The 20,783-nt window shown below is 35.0% G+C and overlaps 1 protein-coding gene across 2 annotated transcripts in view; it reads right to left on the reverse strand.

Annotated features, from left to right (window-relative positions):
• Nucleotides 1–20,783, reverse strand: part of SPTBN5 (spectrin beta, non-erythrocytic 5) — a 466,593-nt gene that overhangs the window by 101,287 nt on the left and 344,523 nt on the right. The gene's annotated exons all lie outside the window — the stretch shown is intronic.

The raw sequence follows: 20,783 nt of genomic DNA on the forward strand, positions 1-20,783 counted from the left end.
ATGGCCAAGAGAAAGTGATCGCATACGCAAGCAGGAAGCTCCGCCCGACTGAGAGGAACCCAGAGAACTATAGCAGCCTTAAGTTGGAGTTCCTGGCCTTGGTCTGGGCCATCATTGAAAGCCTTAAGCACTACCTGGCTTCCAGTAAGTTCATTGCCTTCACTGATAACAACCCCTTGACCCATCTTGAAACAGCTAAGCTAGGAGCACTTGAACAACGATGGATGGCTCGGCTGTCAAATTACCAATTTACAATTAAATACCAGGCGGGCCGCAAGAACGCCAACGCCGATGCCCTGTCCAGGCTGCCTCACCAGTCAGACACAGAAGAAGAAGTGGATGACTTGGAAGAGATAGAGCTACCTGCCTTTCACCGGAATGGGATGATCCACGAGCAACGACCCTCCAGGAGGCAGCGTGGAAAGACGTTAAACCCCCTGCCTCACCACAGCTGGAAAGAGACCCAGGACAGTGACCCGGTTGTCAGCCGCATCAAGGAGCTGATAACCCAAGAAGGTGCCTCCCTGGAGAAGGAAGCGTCTCTGCAAGCAAAGCAGCTGTGGAACGAGAGAAGCCGGCTGTTTATCTACCGTGAAAAGCTGTGCCGGAGGTACGTCAATCCAAAGACCCATGAGATGGTATGGCAGATAGTGGTCCCGAAGACAGACATCCAGATGGTATTAGAAGCTTACCACGATCAGGCGGGGCACTTTGGCTGGAAAAAGCTAGAGACCCTGCTGAAGTGTCGATTCTACTGGGTGGGAATGCGCAGCTCCATTGAGAAGTGGTGCCGGGACTGTGGACCCTGTGGCCTAAGAAGAAAAGACTTCAGCAGCCAGAAGGCACCCCTGCAACCCATTAAGACGACTCGACCCCTGGAGATCGTGGCCCTGGACCATGTCAAACTGTCCCCCAGCAGGTCAGGGTACTCCTATGCTCTGACCATAGTGGATCACTACTCACGTTTCCTGGTGGTCGCCCCCGTCAAAGACCTGACGGCAGAGACGGCAGCAAAGACGTTCCAAGCGTATTTCTGTAGACCCCATGGTTATCCTGAGCAAGTGCTGACGGACCAAGGCCCGGCCTTTGAGGCTGAGTTGTTCAAGGAGTTCTGCCATCTATACGGGTGTAAGAAGATAAGAACTACACCGTACCACCCACAAACAAACGGTCTCTGCGAAAAGATGAACAACATCATAATCGACCTGCTAAAGACCATAACACTTGAGGAGAGAAATCAGTGGCCGGACCTACTACCTGACCTAGTGGATCTGTACAATCATATACCAGTAAGTTCCACCAATTGCACTCCGGCATATCTCATGCGGGCAAGGCCAGGAAAGCTGCCCATGGATCTGGAGCTTGGTGTTGTTGAGCCTGAAGCTGATATGACCACTGAGGACTGGGACACGACCAGACAGGAGCAGTACAGAAGAGTACAAGCCTGTGTCGAGGACAGTCTCACTCGGGTGAGGGAAAAGCAGGAGACTGAATACAACAAAAACGCACTCGCAGAACCCTTCACACCTGGTGAAACAGTATTGAAAAGGAAATGACGCAACCACAAACTTGATGACCAGTGGGAGAAAGAACCCTACACTGTGTTACCGTCAAGGTTTGACAATAAGAAGATATGCTTAATCAGTCGAGATGGAGGAAGAACGTCTGCTACAGTGTCCAGGGACCACCTAAAGTTGTGTCCAGACCTACTGAAACCCCAAGAAGAAGTGCCTCTTACAGTCCCGGAAGAATGTAAAGAAACAGTGATCCACACTGACTTAGGAGATTTCCCGGCAGATTGGCCTCAAATAGGAGGAGCAATAATCATCCCAGTATTCCAATTCTATGAACAGCCAGAAAACCCTCCACAGCAAGTTGAACCTGTAAGTGCTGCAGAAGAGCCAGCTCAAGAAGTATCCCCGGACGAAGGATCCCTGGTAGGAGCAGAGCCAGAGGGCCCAGCCAATGGTACGCTTGCTAGTCCAAGAGAGAGGTTAAGGCAGTTTTACAACTTAGTCACACGTAGAACTGGTAGGGTAACGGGCAATGCAGACTCTGATACCCCACAGACCACCGCACTACGCAGATCAACACGTAGTACAAGAGGTAAACCCCCTGTTAGGTACACTCAGTAAATAGTAAAATTTCTGAAAATGTAGATAGTTACCCCTGGGGTATTGTGTATTAAAATTGAAATGTACTGTATTATTGTGTACTTTCTTAAATGTATGTCTTTATTAATTTGTGCTTTACCTTATTAATTCCTTTATTGTTGTCATAAAGAACTTCGTGGTTGAGGACTGTGTGCAGCCCAAAAACTGCTTTTGTATATAATTGCGCTCCCTGGAGTGCCCCTTCTAGGTAACCTCAGAAGTAAAACCTGTCGGGAGTGGCTCTATTGGAGGTCCAACTCGGGATCTTCATGCCCTTCAGCCACCCCAGGGCCTACGTTGAGGGTTTGGGACAGGTCCCTCAAAAACCACCAAGTACTCTACTCTGTGAGATGGACATCCTATCTGTGAAACTCACCACAAGAGACTTGAATTCTGAGGACACTTTGTATTTGGTTATACTGTTATGTAACATTTAAGCTTGGTGCCTCCCATAAAGGGAAGATTGTTAATGCATTGTTCATGTTCTTATTGTTGTTTTATAAAATGTACTTCAGCCCGGGAGTGCTGAGCTTTACTAGGGGGGAATGTGATGCCCAGCTGCGCTTGGTATCACAGATCCTGGAAGAGTGCATTGATGGATTCCTCCACAAGAGGCCCCCATACCGTTTACACATCTCCACCTTCCAACTCAGACCAGCAGAGGGAGCCCGTTAGGGAGATAAATAGGGAAGGTGGAGCTAGGTAGCTCAGTCTAGTCTGGAGTCGAGAGTCAGTCAAGAGTTTAGCTCAGTCTGGTTTAGCAGTGAGTCCAGTACAGTCTGAGAAGAGTTACCTCAGAGGACAAAAGCCTGTTCCAGCTCCTGCAATTGCTATCCTGCAGTGGAGCTTATCCAGACCAAGACACAGTGTAGCTCAGAGAAGTGAGCTTTAGGTGTGCCGGCGCCATAAGATCGGTGAAGCGTGGCAAGCTGCCGTTAGTGTTTATAGCCTAGTGAGGGCCCGAGTAGGCCGAAGGCGAGTGGAGAGTTAGTACATAGGGGGCAGAGGAGGTTAACTTGCTCACCCCGAAGAATTTACCGGACACCGGGTCCGAAGCTTACCGGGATCTCTATGACCCAGTAAGGCATAACCGGAATCCCTGGAGAACTACAAGTCCAAGGATCGCTAAAGTGCTGATACGTAACAGAGCCGGGAGACACACAGGCCCCGCAAGCTGAGGAGCGTGTACTCCAAGAAAAGGCCCTACCACAAGGTCAGCCAGAGCAGGACAGAGACAAAGTTAGGCCTAGCTCCAGGCAGGTCAGAAACTTACTACGCAGAGGCAAGAAACAGGAGGCCCTACACCCGCTCATTGGGGAGGATCCTGACATGCACCCTTCACCCTACAGTGTTCCGGGACGTGCCTGAATTTCCATCAGTAAAAGGTACTGAAGTGACTATCGCGTCTGTCCCTGTTCTTGCTCTGACCCGGCTGGGTCTCGCCTGTCCTGCATTCCCCTTTCCGTACGCTGCGCTTAGGCCTAGCTCCACCTGTGGGGAGCTATACCATCGAGCTGCCTTATCATCGGCTTCAGTGGACTGCGCAACGCTGGTGATTCTCACCAGAAGCCACAGGTGGCGTCACGAACTTTTATAAAATAAACAACTATCAATGCTTTTAAAGAGTGACCCCAGGGTACGGGCCCGGGAGCCGACCACCGCGACATCCCCAAGGCCAGGCAAAGACCCGGGTACTGAGTCATCCCCATCCCCCTGGGCGAGTCACATGCACACCAATATCACAGTAATTAGAAGATAACGGGGTGCCTGTGACTGAAACAGTAGGTGACAGCTACGGTAGATCAGGCCAGCGCCATCATAGAGATGGTGAAGTCAATGTGGCGGGCAGAATTCTATGTCTTACTATGGTATTATAACCAATCTTCTTTGTAAATGTGAAATAAATGCATATTGTTATGATGCCTTCACCCTATTTCTATGTGATATTAAAAGTAATGAATTTTAGATTTTTTTTTTCTCTTCCAAAAAATGCATTGTATATGAAGCAGCTTCAGCCTGGAATAACGTTCTCTAACCAGTAGTAGTCACTACACGTTGAATGGACCTGCGCAGAGCAGCTCCGCTCATTTTTCATCCAACCTCTGGCTGACCTAATAACAGTTGACTGGTGGAGGTGTCGGACCCCCACAGATTTGATACTGATGACTTATCTTATTAATAGGTGATTAATATCTTGTGACCAGGCATCACCTTTAAGAGGTTTGTAGCAGAAATGTGACTGCTATTTATCCAGATTCCAAAATAGAAAAACCGCATGGTATTATAGGTATTAGCAAAGTGGATGATATTGTACAAATATAGGCGCATAGATATACAGGTGGGGTGGATTTTATAACAGCTGCATGTCTATTCTTTCTGCAAAGTTTCACCCCGGATTTAACCCTTTCAGATGCATAGGGTGAAATCTGCATTAAGTCCGCACATGAATCTTTGCTGTTGAAAAATAAAAACTACAATAAATTTTTTTCCATCTCTATTTAAGTGCCCTAAAAATAGTTTTGCCAACATTGTGAAACAGAGGAGTTTTTTAAATTCATCAATCCTCTCTGGTAGTAGAAGTCCAAGTTTAAAAAAGAATCCTGATGTGAACCTACATAAGTCAGAACAGATACCATTCTCTTACTTTTGTTGTAACTAGATGTCAGGATGATGTTTCCACATCTGTGCTACATATTAGAAAATAGTAGGTTATATTCCATGCCATAAATGCTTATTCTATTGTATTATTACATCTGCAATAGATAATATAGAAAAAAAAAAGTTTTCTCTGCCAGCAAAGGCCTAGGATCAAAGATTTCACACAGGTATTTATATATGGCTGATGAAGAAACTCAACCACACACTCATGTCCCATTTGAAGAATTATGCAAGAATGTTGGATCCTGGCATTGGGAAACAAATACATGTGGTCATCCTCCCTCATTGCGTGAAGTTCTTTTTGTAAAGGTTTATTTCTAACTTTTAACTATTCCCCATCATCAAGTCTGCATGGAATTCAACCAAATCTGTGTCCTGTATTTCAGATTTCTTTAATAACGTAAAGGCATCAGAACAAAAGTAACTATTGACTACAATCTGACTTTTAGAGCACACTCTTTTTGGTTATACTCTTTATTAAGAATGTGTCGGGCTCAGTTTTCCTCTTATTGCATTATTTCACAGGGCAAGTTCAAAATAAAAATTGGACAAATCATGTCCGCAGGTTGCAGATGTGACTGGATCTGTATGTTGCTCCTTGCTTCTGTCCACATCGCGGTTGGTTGCAGGAGCTGCCTGCCATTGCATGTAAAATTCTGGTCCTTACAACAGAGCAGAACAGTCCATGTGGAAAATTGCTCATGCATACTTGCATGTAGGCTAAAATTGGCTAGTGTACGGTCAATTGTATACATTGCACAAGGACTGAAAATAGGTTCATCTGAGCAAGGCATAATGCAAAATATTTTACTATCAATAAATGAAATCACACTATAAATAAATCACACAATGCATGAAAGAAATCACAAAATAAAGAAATCACACTATCAATTAAAGAAATCACACTATAAATAAATCACACTATCAACAAAAGAAAAATCACACTATCAACAAAAGAAGTCACATTACAAAGAAATCACACTATCAACAAAATAAATCACACTATCAACGAAAGAAATCACACTAAAATTACACTACAAAGAACACTATCAACAAAATAAATCACACTATCAACGAAAGATATCACACTATCAACAAAGAAATCACACTAAAATTATACTATAAAGAAATCAAACTATCAACGAAAGAAATCACACTATGAACAAAATAAATTACACTATCAACAAAAGAAATCACACTATCAACAAAAGAAATCACACTATTGACTAAAGAAATCACACTAAAAAATCACAGTATAAAGAAATCACATTATAAAGAAATCACGCTATCAACAAAAGAAATCACACTATAAAGAAATCACACTATCAATGAATGAAATCACACTATAAAGAAATTACACTATCAACAAAAGAAATCACACTATTAATGAAATAAATCACACTATCAACCAAAGAAATCACACTATAAAGAAATCACACTAACAAAAGAAAAATCACGCAATAAATAAATCACACTATCAACAAAATAAATCACACTATAAAGAAATCACACTAACAAAACAAAATCACACTATAAAGAAATCACACTACCAACAAAAAAAATCACACTATCAATGAAAGAAATCACATTATAAAGAAATCACAATATCAACCAAACAAATCACACTATCAACAAAGGAAATCACACTAGCAATAAAAAATCACACTATCAACAAAAGAAATCACACTATTGACAAAAGAAATCACACTATCAACAAAAGAAATCACACTATAAAGAAATCACACTATAAAGAAATCACACTATCAACGAAAAAATCACACTATTGACAAAAGAAATCACACTAAAATTACACTATAAAGAAATCACACTATCAGCAAAAGTAATCACACTATAAAGAAATCACAATATCAATGAAAAAAATCACACTATCAACAAAAGTAATCACACTATTGACAAAAGAAATCACACTAAAAAATCACAGTATAAAGAAATCACACTATAAAGAAATCACGCTATCAACAAAAGAAATCACACTATAAAGAAATCACACTATCAGTGAAAGAAATCACACTATAAAGAAATTACACTATCAACAAAAGAAATCACACTATCAATTAAATAAATCACACCATCAACAAAAGAAATCACACTATAAAGAAATCACACTATCAACAAAAGAAATCACACTATAAAGAAATCACACTAGCAACCAAAAAATCACGCTATCAATGAAAGAAATCACATTATAAAGAAATCACAATATCAACCAAACAAATCACACTATCAACGAAGGAAATCACACTATCAAAAGAAATCACACTATCAACAAAAGAAATCACACTATTGACAAAAGAAATCACACTAAAGAAATCACACTATAAATAAATCACACTATAAACAAAAAAATCACACTACCAATAAATGAAATCACACTATAAATAAATCACACAATGGATGAAAGAAATAACAAAATAAAGAAATCACACTATCAATTAAAGAAATCACACTATAAAGAAATCACACTATGAACAAAATAAATCACACAATAAAGAAATCACACTAGCAACCAAACAAATCACACTATCAACAAAGGAAATCACACTATTAATAAAAGAAATCACACTATCAACAAAATAAATCACAGTAAAGAAATCACACTATAAATAAATCACACAATGGATGAAAGAAATCACAAAATAAAGAAATCACACTATCAAGTAAAGAACTCACACTAAATAAATCACACTATCAACAAAAGAAAAATCACACTATCAACAAAAGAAGTCACACTACAAAGTGACTTCTCACTATATCACACTATAAATGTGCGACACTAATCACACTATAAATAAATCACACTAGCAACAAAAGAAAAATCACACTATGAACAAAAGAAGTCACACTACAAAGAAATCACACTAGCAACAAAATAAATCACACTATCAATGAAAGAAATCACACTATTGACAAAAGAAAGCACACTAAAAAAATCACAGTATAAAGAAATCACACTATAAAGAAATCACGCTATCAACAAAAGAAATCACAATATAAAGAAATCACAATATCAATGAAAAAAATCAGACTATCAACAAAGGAAATCACACTATCAATAAAAAAATCACACTATCAACAAAAGAAATCACACTATTGACAAAAGAAATCACACAAAAGAAATCACACTATAAAGAAATCACACTATCAACAAAAGAAATCACACTATAAAGAAATCACACTATCAACGAAAAAAATCACACTATTGACAAAAGAAATCACACTAAAATTACACTATAAAGAAATCACACAATCAGCAAAAGAAATCACACTATAAAGAAATCACAATATCAACAAAAAAATCACACTATCAACAAAAGTAATCACACTATTGACAAAAGAAATCACACTAAAAAATCACAGTATAAAGAAATCACACTATAAAGAAATCACACTATAAAGAAATCACGCTATCAACAAAAGAAATCACACTATCAACAAAAGAAATCACACTATAAAGAAATCACACTATCAATGAAAGAAATCACACTATAAAGAAATTACACTATCAACAAAAGAAATCACACTATCAATGAAATAAATCACACTATCAACAAAAGAAATCACACTATAAAGAAATCACACTAGCAACCAAAAAAATCACGCTATCAATGAAAGAAATCACATTATAAAGAAATCACAATATCAACCAAGCAAATCACACTATCAATGAAGGAAATCACACTATCAAAAGAAATCACACTATCAACAAAAGAAATCACACTATTGACAAAATAAATCACACTAAAGAAATCACACTATAAAGAAATCACACTATCAACAAAAAAATCACACAATGGATGAAAGAGATCACATAATAAAGAAATCACACTATCAATTAAAGAAATCACACTAAATAAATCACACTATCAACAAAAGAAAAATCACACTATCAACAAAAGAAGTCACACTACAAAGTGACTTCTCACTATATCACACTATAAATGTGCGACACTAATCACACGATAAATAAATCACACTAGCAACAAAAGAAAAATCACACTATGAACAAAAGAAGTCACACTACAAAGAAATCACACTATCAACAAAATAAATCACACTATCAATGAAAGAAATTACACTATCAATTAAAGAAATCACACTATTGACAAAAGAAATCACACTAAAATTACACTATAAAGAAATCACACTATCAGGAAAAGAAATCACACTATAAAGAAATCACATTATCAACGAAAAAAAATCACACTATCAACAAAAGTAATCACACTATTGACAAAAGAAATCACACTAAAAAAATCACAGTATAAAGAAATCACACTCTAAAGAAATCACGCTATCAACAAAAGAAATCACACTATAAAGAAATCACACTATAAAGAAATCACACTATAAAGAAATCACACTATCAATGAAATAAATCACACTATCAACAAAAGAAATCACACTATCAACAAAATAAATCACACTATAAAGAAATCACACTACCAACCAAAAAAATCACACTATTGACAAAAGAAATCACACTAAAAAAATCACACTATAAATAAATCACACTATCAACGAAGGAAATCACACTATCAATAAAAGAAATCACACTATCAACAAAATAAATCACACTATTGACAAAAGAAATCACACTAAAGAAATCACACTATCAACAAAAAAAATCACACTACCAACAAAAGAAATCACGCTACCAACAAAAGAAATCACGCTATCAATAAATGAAATCACACTATAAATAAATCACACAATGGATGAAAGAAATCACAAAATAAAGAAATCACACTATCAATTAGAGAAATCACACTATAAAGAAATCACACTATGAACAAAATAAATCACACTATAAAGAAATCACACTAGCAACCAAACAAATCACACTATCAACAAAGGAAATCACACTATCAATAAAAGAAATCACACTATCAACAAAGAAAATCAAACTATTGACAAAAGAAATCACACTAAAGAAATCACACTATTATGAAATTACACTATCAACAAAAAAAATCACACTACCAACAAAAGAAATCACGCTATCAATAAATGAAATCACACTATAAATAAATCACACAATGGATGAAAGAAATCACAAAATAAATAAATCACACTATCAATTAAAGAAATCACACTATAAAGAAATCACGCTATCAACAAAAGAAATCACACTATCAACAAAAGAAATCACACTATAAAGAAATCACACTATCAATGAAAGAAATCACACTATAAAGAAATTACACTATCAACAAAAGAAATCACACTATCAATGAAATAAATCACACTATCAACAAAAGAAATCACACTATAAAGAAATCACACTATCAACAAAAGAAATCACACTATAAAGAAATCACACTAGCAACCAAAAAATCACGCTATCAATGAAAGAAATCACATTATAAAGAAATCACAATATCAACCAAGCAAATCACACTATCAATGAAGGAAATCACACTATCAAAAGAAATCACACTATCAACAAAAGAAATCACACTATTGACAAAATAAATCACACTAAAGAAATCACACTATAAAGAAATCACACTATCAACAAAAAAATCACACAATGGATGAAAGAGATCACATAATAAAGAAATCACACTATCAATTAAAGAAATCACACTAAATAAATCACACTATCAACAAAAGAAAAATCACACTATCAACAAAAGAAGTCACACTACAAAGTGACTTCTCACTATATCACACTATAAATGTGCGACACTAATCACACGATAAATAAATCACACTAGCAACAAAAGAAAAATCACACTATGAACAAAAGAAGTCACACTACAAAGAAATCACACTATCAACAAAATAAATCACACTATCAATGAAAGAAATTACACTATCAATTAAAGAAATCACACTATTGACAAAAGAAATCACACTAAAATTACACTATAAAGAAATCACACTATCAGGAAAAGAAATCACACTATAAAGAAATCACATTATCAACGAAAAAAAATCACACTATCAACAAAAGTAATCACACTATTGACAAAAGAAATCACACTAAAAAAATCACAGTATAAAGAAATCACACTCTAAAGAAATCACGCTATCAACAAAAGAAATCACACTATAAAGAAATCACACTATAAAGAAATCACACTATCAATGAAATAAATCACACTATCAACAAAAGAAATCACACTATCAACAAAATAAATCACACTATAAAGAAATCACACTACCAACAAAAAAAATCACACTATTGACAAAAGAAATCACACTAAAAAAATCACACTATAAAGAAATCACACTATCAACGAAGGAAATCACACTATCAATAAAAGAAATCACACTATCAACAAAATAAATCACACTATTGACAAAAGAAATCACACTAAAGAAATCACACTATCAACAAAAAAAAATCACACTACCAACAAAAGAAATCACGCTATCAATAAATGAAATCACACTATAAATAAATCACACAATGGATGAAAGAAATCACAAAATAAAGAAATCACACTATCAATTAGAGAAATCACACTATAAAGAAATCACACTATGAACAAAATAAATCACACTATAAAGAAATCACACTAGCAACCAAACAAATCACACTATCAACAAAGGAAATCACACTATCAATAAAAGAAATCACACTATCAACAAAGAAAATCACACTATTGACAAAATAAATCACACTAAAGAAATCACACTATTATGAAATTACACTATCAACAAAAAAAATCACACTACCAACAAAAGAAATCACGCTATCAATAAATGAAATCACACTATAAATAAATCACACAATGGATGAAAGAAATCACAAAATAAATAAATCACACTATCAATTAAAGAAATCACACTATAAATAAATCACACTATCAACAAAAGAAAAATCACACTATCAACAAAAGAAGTCACACTACAAAGTGACTTCTCACTATATCACACTATAAATGTGCGACACTAATCACGCTATAAATAAATTCAACTAGCAACAAAAGAAAAATCACACTATCAACAAAAGAAGTCACACTACAAAGAAATCACACTATCAACAAAATAAATCACACTATCAATGAAAGAAATCACACTATTGACAAAAGAAATCACACTAAAATTACACTATAAAGAAATCACACTATCAGCAAAAGAAATCACACTATAAAGAAATCACACTATCAACGAAAAAAAATCACACTATCAACAAAACTAATCACACTATTGACAAAAGAAATCACACTAAAAAATCATAATATAAAGAAATCACAGTATAAATCATGCTATCAACAAAAGAAATCACACTATACAGAAATCACACTATCAATGAAAGAAATCACACTATAAAGAAATTACACTATCAACAAAAGAAATCACACTATCAATGAAATAAATCACACTATCAACCAAAGAAATCACACTATAAAGAAATCACACTATCAATGAAAAAAATCACACTATTGACAAAAGAAATCGCACTAAAATTACACTATAAAGAAATCACACTATCAGCAAAAGAAATCACACTATAAAGAAATCACACTATCAATGAAAAAAATCACACTATCAAAAAAAGTAATCACACTATTGACAAAAGAAATCACACTAAAAAATCACAGTATAAAGAAATCACACTATAAAGAAATCACGCTATCAACAAAAGAAATCACACTATAAAGAAATCATACTATCAATGAAAGAAATCACACTATAAAGAAATTACACTATCAACAAAAGAAATCACACTATCAATAAAATACATCACACTATCAACAAAAGAAATCACACTATTGACAAAAGAAATCACACTAAAGAAATCACACTATCAACAAAAAAATCACACTACCAACAAAAGAAATCATGCTATCAATAAATGAAATCACACTATAAATAAATCACACAATGGATGAAAGAAATAACAAAATAAAGAAATCACACTATCAATTAAAGAAATCACACTATCAAGAAATCACACTATGAACAAAATACATCACACAATAAAGAAATCACACTAGCAACCAAACAAATCACTCTATCAACAAAGGAAATCACACAATTAATTAAGAAATCACACTATCAACAAAGGAAATCACACTATCAACAAAATAAATCACACTAAAGAAATCACACTATAAATAAATCACACAATGGATGAAAGAGATCACAAAATAAAGAAATCACACTATCAATTAAAGAAATCATACTATAAATAAATCACACTATCAACAAAAGAAAAATCACACTATCAACAAAAGAAGTCACACTACAAAGTGACTTCTCACTATATCACACTATAAATGTGCGACACTAATCACGCTATAAATAAATTCAACTAGCAACAAAAGAAAAATCACACTATCAACAAAAGAAGTCACACTACAAAGAAATCACACTATCAACAAAATAAATCACACTATCAATGAAAGAAATCACACTATTGACAAAAGAAATCACACTAAAATTACACTATAAAGAAATCACACTATCAGCAAAAGAAATCACACTATAAAGAAATCACACTATCAACGAAAAAAAATCACACTATCAACAAAACTAATCACACTATTGACAAAAGAAATCACACTAAAAAATCATAATATAAAGAAATCACAGTATAAATCATGCTATCAACAAAAGAAATCACACTATACAGAAATCACACTATCAATGAAAGAAATCACACTATAAAGAAATTACACTATCAACAAAAGAAATCACACTATCAATGAAATAAATCACACTATCAACCAAAGAAATCACACTATAAAGAAATCACACTATCAATGAAAAAAATCACACTATTGACAAAAGAAATCGCACTAAAATTACACTATAAAGAAATCACACTATCAGCAAAAGAAATCACACTATAAAGAAATCACACTATCAATGAAAAAAATCACACTATCAAAAAAAGTAATCACACTATTGACAAAAGAAATCACACTAAAAAATCACAGTATAAAGAAATCACACTATAAAGAAATCACGCTATCAACAAAAGAAATCACACTATAAAGAAATCATACTATCAATGAAAGAAATCACACTATAAAGAAATTACACTATCAACAAAAGAAATCACACTATCAATAAAATACATCACACTATCAACAAAAGAAATCACACTATTGACAAAAGAAATCACACTAAAGAAATCACACTATCAACAAAAAAATCACACTACCAACAAAAGAAATCATGCTATCAATAAATGAAATCACACTATAAATAAATCACACAATGGATGAAAGAAATAACAAAATAAAGAAATCACACTATCAATTAAAGAAATCACACTATCAAGAAATCACACTATGAACAAAATACATCACACAATAAAGAAATCACACTAGCAACCAAACAAATCACTCTATCAACAAAGGAAATCACACAATTAATTAAGAAATCACACTATCAACAAAGGAAATCACACTATCAACAAAATAAATCACACTAAAGAAATCACACTATAAATAAATCACACAATGGATGAAAGAGATCACAAAATAAAGAAATCACACTATCAATTAAAGAAATCATACTATAAATAAATCACACTATCAACAAAAGAAAAATCACACTATCAACAAAAGAAGTCACACTACAAAGTGACTTCTCACTATATCACACTATAAATGTGCGACACTAATCACACTATAAATAAATCACACTATGAACAAAAGAAGTCACACTACAAAGAAATCACACTATCAACAAAATAAATCACACTATCAATGAAAGAAATCACACTATCAATGAAAGAAATCACACTATAGACAAAAGAAATCACACTAAAATTACACTATAAAGAAATCACACTATCAGGAAAAGAAATCACACTATAAAGATATCACACTATCAACAAAATAAATCACACTATCAACGAAAGAAATTTCACTATCAATGAAAGAAATCACACTATTGACAAAAGAAATCACACTAAAATTACACTATAAAGAAATCACACTATCAACGAAAAAATCACACTATCAACAAAAGTAATCACACTATTGACAAAAGAAATCACACAAAAAAATCACAGTATAAATAAATCACACTATAAAGAAATCACACTATAAAGAAATCACGCTATCAACAAAAGAAATCACACTATAAAGAAATCACACTATCAATGAAAGAAATCACACTATAAAGAAATTACACTATCAACAAAAGAAATCACACTATAAATGAAATAAATCACACTATCAACAAAAGAAATCACACTATAAAGAAATCACACTATCAACAAAAGAAATCACACTATAAAGAAATCACACTACCAACAAAAAAAATCACACTATTGACAAAAGAAATCACACTAAAGAAATCACACTATAAAGAAATCACACTATCAATAAAAAAAATCACACTATCAACAAAATAAATCACACTATTGACAAAAGAAATCACACTAAAGAAATCACACTATCAACAAAAAAAAATCACACTACCAACAAAAGAAATCACGCTATCAATAAATGAAATCACACTATAAATAAATCACACAATGGATGAAAGAAATCACAAAATAAAGAAATCACACTATCAATTAAAGAAATCACACTATAAAGAAATCACACTATGAACAAAATAAATCACACTATAAAGAAATCACACTAGCAACCAAACAAATCACACTATCAACAAAGGAAATCACACTATCAATAAAAGAAATCACACTATCAACAAAAGAAATCACACTAAAGAAATCACACTATTATGAAATTACACTATCAACAAAAAAAATCACACTACCAACAAAAGAAATCACGCTATCAATAAATGAAATCACACTATAAATAAATCACACAATGGATGAAAGAAATCACAAAATAAAGAAATCACACTATCAATTAAAGAAATCACACTATAAATAAATTACACTATCAACGAAAGAAATCACACTATCAATGAAAGAAATCACACTATTGACAAAAGAAATCACACTAAAATTACACTATAAAGAAATCACACTATCAGCAAAAGAAATCACACTATAAAGAAATCACACTATCAATGAAAAAAATCACACTATCAACAAAAGTAATCACACTATTGACAAAAGAAATCACACTAAAAAAATCATAGTATAAAGAAATCACATTATAAATCATGCTATCAAGAAAAGAAATCACACTATAAAGAAATCACACTATCAATGAAAGAAATCACACTATAAAGAAATTACACTATCAACAAAAGAAATCACACTATCAATGAAATAAATCACACTATCAACAAAAGAAATCACACTATAAAGAAATCACACTATCAATAAAAGAAATCACACTATAAATGAGAAAATCACACTATAAAGAAATCACACTATAAAGAAGTCACACTATCAACGAAGGAAATCACACTATCAACAAAAGAAATCACACTATAAAGAAATTACACTATCAACAAAAGAAATCACACTATCAATGAAATAAATCACACTATCAACAAAAGAAATCACACTATAAAGAAATCACACTATAAATAAAAGAAATCACACTATAAATGAGAAAATCACACTATAAAGAAATCACACTATAAAGAAGTCACACTATCAACGAAGGAAATCACACTATCAACAAAAGAAATCACACTATAAAGAAATCACACTATTCACTACTCTTGTCAGTTTTACAGACAAGAATAATTGATGCAATAGCCGGTAGCTTTCATTAATTTTCATCTATTCCTATACATATCATTCCTTGTCAAACAAACAGCACAAGGATGGCATCTGAGCACCGTCCAATTTTTTCACGGACCCATAGACTTGACTTACACTGCAGAGTTTGAACTCACACTTAATATCGGACATGTCTCTGCGATTTTGCACATACCACTCAGGCCACGAAAAATCAGACATGTGAACAGCCCCTTAGACTGTCATAGGTAAGAGTGATATCCATGAAAAACACAAACAGCACTCGTACCCAAAAAGTGAAATGTGAATGAGCCTTTATTGTGGGTTCACACTACTCGACGTGCAGTGATAAACGACCGCTGATCAGTTACTTGTTTGCCGATTGGTGATTGTTTATTAACCTGTTTAGACAGACAGACCACATTTCCTATCCTATCAGTAATAGATTGTTCAGTGCATCCAGGCCGCCATTTCTCTAGGCGGCACATATCTTGTTTACACAAGATGATGTGCTGCCGAGAACAATGATTTGTTTTAGGCCTGCTAAAAAATTATTTCACCTGACAAAATAGTGTTTTGTTCGTTCTTTGGGTGATTGGCAGCCTGTTAGCCAATTATCAGGAAGCAGGAGTTCCTAGGAACACTCTTTCACGTCAATCGTGCAGTATAAATCATGACACATCTAGTTGATGGTATGTTCACAAAAGCCAGACTGCAGGTACTAAAGACACCAACGGCTGCCTGCAAATTATCTGCTTTCAGAGACACCGTAAATGTCTGGTGTTCATTATCCTGGGCACAGAGTTATAACCATTTAAGCAGAAGATTTGGGGCCATATTATGAAGGTTCTGCTCAAGGGTCCTAGAACTTACGCTGATCCTAACAGGTAAAGGGGAGACCACCACATCTCCAGGGTGAGACAGGAGCTATTGAGTTCTGGAGCAGATGGCTTTTTTGGAGCAGAAAACCTTGTTCTGCGTGATTAGCATTACATGAACATAAAACGTATAAAATGTAAACTGAGCTTCACCACTGCTTACTAAATTCCCTGTGTAGCTGGATAGCAGCTTATTCACCGGATTAGCTGTGTTCAGACACCATAATACACAACTATAAGACTAATAAAAAAATGTAATTCATTACAGAATATTTTTCCACTACAACTGCTGAAGCACTAAATGTTTCCGGAGGTGAAATGTCATCATTATGCCAATTATCCGAAAAGTAGGGAGAAAACACAAATTATGTTATGTAGTATCCTCATACAACTGCTCTGGGAGTTCACACATCCATTTATTAGATGATGTCATTTTTTTTCTGCTCGCTATTAGGATACGATCATCCGTGAAAACTGGTCCGATTATCCGGATCACACTCTGATCGCGCACAAAAGAAATACTAACAATTGTAAATTATATAACAGCCTATGAATCCCATAATAAACATAAATCCTACAGGAAATGTATTCCAAACAAGGCAATATAATATGATAACTTTATGAATGAAAAATCAATAACATGATAATAAAAAAACATATATTGTACAACAGACTGATTAAAAATATATATACAAACAAAGAAAATGAGGGGGAAGGATGTGCCAAAAAAAAAGAGTGTATTCATCCATAATATGTAAACCTATGCAAGAAATGAGTTTTTTAGGTATTATACCTCATCAGTAAGATATATATATATATATATAAAATAAAAAATTGCACTGTGCATGAATTATACACAGCCTATCCAAAAGGTAGGTTAATATATAATGACAAAATAGTTGCTACTAATCATAAAATACCGAATATAAGGTGCACTGTGCAAGAAATTATATATAGAATGGCCAATGATATAAAATACACTGTGCACAGAATATACACGAATGATCCAATGGGTATAAATAAATATATAATAACAATATAAATACTATATCAATACATCGTGTATATAAAGTGCACTGTGCAAAAAAATAAACAATATATTCAATAAAATGTCAAGTGACCAAATTTCATTTAAGGATATAATGTAATAAGAATAATATGACCAAAATCAGATATCCATGGGTATAAAGGAACACTCCATTAGTGCATAATAGATTGAAAAATATGTATAAGGACCAGAATGGCACACCATCCCCCTCACATCACTCCAACGCATGTTTCGCTGTCGCTTTGTCAGGGAGTATGTATATAATTTCTTGCACAGTGCACCTTATGTTCGGTATATGGTTTTATGATTAGTAGCAACTATTTTGTCATTATATATTTACCTACCTTTTGGATAAGCTATGTATACTTCATGCACAGTGCAATTTGTTATTATTATATATACATATTGCACTGATGAGGTATACCTAAAAAAACAAATTGCATGGGTTTACATATTATGGATTAATACACTCATCTTTTTTGGCACATCCTCCCCCTTATCTAATACAGTGGTGGCCAAAAGTATTGGCACCCCTGCAATTCTGTGAGATAATACTCAGTTTCTTCCTGAAAATGATTGCAATCACAAATTCTTTGGTATTATTATCTTCATTTAATTTGCTTGCAAGGAAAAAACACAAAAGAGAATGAAGCAAAAATCAAATCATTGATCATTTCACACAAAACTCCAAAAAAGGACCAGACAAAAGTATTGGCACCCTCAGCCTAATACTTGGTTGCACAACCTTTAGCCAAAATAACTGCGAACAACCGCTTCCGGTAACCATCAATGAGTTTCTTACAATGCTCTGCTGGAATTGTAGACCATTCTTCTTTGGCAAACTGCTCCAGTCCCTGATATTTGAAGGGTGCCTTCTCCAAACTGCCATTTTGAGATCTCTCCACAGGTGTTCTATGGGATTCAGGTCTGGACTCATTGCTGGCCACCTTAGAAGTCTCCAGTGCTTTCTCTCAAACCATTTTATAGTGCTTTTGGAAGTGTGTTTTGGGTCATTGTCCTGCTGGAAGACCCATGACCTCTGAGGGAGACCCAGCTTTCTCACACTGGGCCCTACATTATGCTGCAAAATTTGTTGGTAGTCTTCAGACTTCATAATGCCATGCACACGGTTAAGCAGTCCAGTGCCAGAGGCAGCAAAGCAACCCCAAAACATCAGGGAACCTCCGCCATGTTTGACTGTAGGGACCGTGTTCTTTTCTTTGAATGCCTCTTTTTTTTTTCCTGTACACTCTATGTTGATGCTTTTTCCCCAAAAGCTCTACTTTTGTCTCATCTGACCAGAGAACATTCTTCCAAAACGTTTTAGGCTTTCTCAGGTAAGTTTTGGCAAACTCCAGTGCCAATACTTTTGTCCACCCCCTTTTTTAGGTTTGGTGTGGAATTGTATCCAATTTGACTTTAGGACAATTCTTTTTGTCTTTTTTCATTGAAGACAAATTAAATGAAGATAATAATACCAAAAAATTTGTGACTGCAATCATTTTCAGGAAGAAACTGAGTATTATCTGACAGAATTGCAGGGGTGCCAATACTTTTGGCCACCACTGTATATACTTAGCTTGTAATGTCTTCACATCCATTTCCGTCCACATGTATCCGGATCCCAGAATTTCAAGCGGCGGAAGTTTGTCGACCGCCATATTGGGACATCCAAGTGATGGGTGTCTCAATATGGAAACCGCTGGTGGTACCAGCCTCTTGCGCGGTACCACCAGCGGAACACCGCTGCGATCACGCTGTACACGCCGCTGCGATCAGCCGAATGATTCACTGACCGCCGCCATCTTTGTACAGGAGGAGCGCATGAACAGTTTTAATGTGACCGCTGCTATCTGCCTGTACAAAGATGGCGGTGGCCTGGGGTGAGTGCACATAGGAAAGAGAGGACACACAGGGGGGAGACAGCTCAAATGAGAGAACACATGAGGGAAGAAGACAGCATAGGGGTGGAGAGAGAGAGCAGACAAGGGGGAGAGCACATGGGGTACACAGGTCAAAGAAGAGAGCACATGAGAGAAGAAGACAGCAGATGGGGGAGAGAGAAAGCGCACAGGGGGAGAGAGACAGAGCACAGGGGGAGACAGCTCAAACGGGACAGCACATGAGGGGAGAGCACAGCACAGGAAGGAGAGAGACAGCAGACAAGGGGGAGAGCACATGGGGTAGACAGGTCAAAGAAGAGATCACATGAGAGGAGAAGACAGCACATGGGGGAGAGAGAGAGTGGATAGGTGGGTGAGAACATGGGGGGGAGAGATTCTCAATGTTGCAAAGCCTGCCCCCATCGTGACATTACCGCCCTCCCGATGTGACAGCATTGGGCCTCCATCTAGTGTTTTATGTTTGTATATATATTTTTAATTTCTCTGTTGTGCAACATATGTTTTTTATTATCATGTTATTAATTTTTCATTAATAAAGTT

Source organism: Phyllobates terribilis, unplaced genomic scaffold (assembly GCF_046119375.1).
Source record: "Phyllobates terribilis strain yellow unplaced genomic scaffold, ASM4611937v1 Scaffold_7__3_contigs__length_470593459, whole genome shotgun sequence".
Lineage (NCBI taxonomy): Eukaryota > Metazoa > Chordata > Amphibia > Anura > Dendrobatidae > Phyllobates > Phyllobates terribilis.